This window comes from Rattus norvegicus, chromosome 11, assembly GCF_021556685.1.
Source record: "Rattus norvegicus strain SHRSP/BbbUtx chromosome 11, alternate assembly SHRSP_T2T, whole genome shotgun sequence".
NCBI lineage: Eukaryota > Metazoa > Chordata > Mammalia > Rodentia > Muridae > Rattus > Rattus norvegicus.
In genome coordinates, this window is record NC_141544.1 from 2,086,116 (window position 1) to 2,087,872 (window position 1,757).

The 1,757-nt window shown below is 47.9% G+C and overlaps 1 pseudogene; it reads left to right on the forward strand.

Annotated features, from left to right (window-relative positions):
- Window positions 1-558: 558 nt before the first annotated feature.
- Window positions 559-1,410, forward strand: LOC148002406 (Y-linked testis-specific protein 1-like; annotated as a pseudogene).
- The last annotated feature ends 347 nt before the right edge of the window (window positions 1,411-1,757 follow it).

The following is a 1,757-nucleotide window of genomic DNA, read 5'->3' on the forward strand; positions in this document are numbered from 1 at the left end:
TCTGGCTGCTTTGCTATCCTTTCTCTGTTCTGCTTGCTTAAAGTGGGGACAGTGATACTTAATCCCACACTGACCGCGCCATTCAAGGAGAGGTTCCTCAGCAGAGGCAAAGTGCCTCGGGCTGAAGATATGTGTCTGAATATGTTATTCTGAGCTGTAGAGAACCATTAGTTCATTTCCCTTTGAACTTTAGATTTTGATTTTTGAGACAGGGTTTTTCTGTGGGTAGCTTTGGCTATCCTGGAACTAACTCTGTAGACCAGGCTGGCCTTGATCTCACAGAGGTCTGCCTCCCTCTGCCTCTTGAGTGCTGGAATTAAAGGTGTTCTCCACCATTGCCCAGCCCTCCTACGAAATTCTGATTATGACAGAATTTGATTCAGATGCTCAACCCTGTTTACATCGCATTCCTCACCTGCTCCAAAGTTCTCTTAGACAAGAGCCTTGGTCCAGCGCCCTCTCCACCCCAACCCCATTGTTCTTGCAGGCACTCACATGACAGCGGCACCAGCATTGTGTCTGGTTTAAGCAGGAGAGCTCTTCAAACCCAGGCCACGGGCAAGTATGAAGCCTGAACACCGAACGATACCCACAAGACAGTGGACCAGGATGTCGTTGCCTACCACACTAGGTCTATAGCCAAGAAGAAGAGGATGTCTCTGAGGAGGATGAGCACACCATCCTTCCAGAAGCGGAGGAGGAGGAGGCCTTCTCTCCAGGCCCTGGGGGACATTGTGGGCTGCAGAATTTCTCACGGATGAAAGGAAGGTGATGAGCCTGTCACCCAATGGAAGGCCATCGTTCTAGATCAACTGCCAACAAATCCCTCTCTCTATCTGGTCAAGTATGACAGAATTGACTGTGTCTACGGACTGGCACTTCACAGCGATGAGAGGATTTTAAAACTTAAGGTCTTTACTCACAAAGTAGTGTTTCCTCAAGTGAAAGACGCCCATCTCGCAAGTGCCATGGTTGGCCGAGCTGTGGAGCATAAATTTGAGGGCAAACATGGCTCTAAGGAGAACTGGAGGGGGTTGTCCTAGCCCAGGTGCCGATCATGAAGGGCTGGTTTTACATCACCTACGAGAAAGATCCAGTCCTATACATCTACCAGCTCCTGGATGATTATGCAGAAGGTAACCTCAGTACCATTTCAGATAATCCTCCAGCAGAGGTGAAGTCTGATGTTGACAGCGACATCTTAACCGGTCAATGTGTGCAGTTCACCAGAAGCGACGGGCCCAAACAGATCGACAAAGTCATTTACCAAGTTCTAGCCAAGCCTTCTGTGTAGTTCACCAAGTTTGATGGCGACATCCACATCTACGTCTATAATCTGGTGGAAAAGATCCGTTAAGGTGAAATGCACAAAGTGAGGGGGACATAGATGGGTAATTTATAGGATTGGGGGAAAATGTATGTTTTTCTGTGTTTCAGATACCCAAGGGCCTTTGACAACCCCAGTATCTTTTCCAGTTGAATTTGTTTTGCTCTAAAAATTAAAATGTGCGATGTGACGTGTTGTGTGTGAACACTTTGGTGGAGGATACGGACTGTGGTGGATGGAACATGGAGAGGAAGCCGGAAAGGTCAAGGCTGTGAACAGTAAGTCTAATGTCACGTAGACTAAAACAAACAGGACTGAGCTGGTCTGGTCTTTAGGGAGAGAAAAGAACTGGAGATGAGGCTTAGAGGAGCAGGGATGGCACGGGGGAAAAAAGATGGATGTTTAGGAAGCAGTGGAGAGGGGCCAGAAA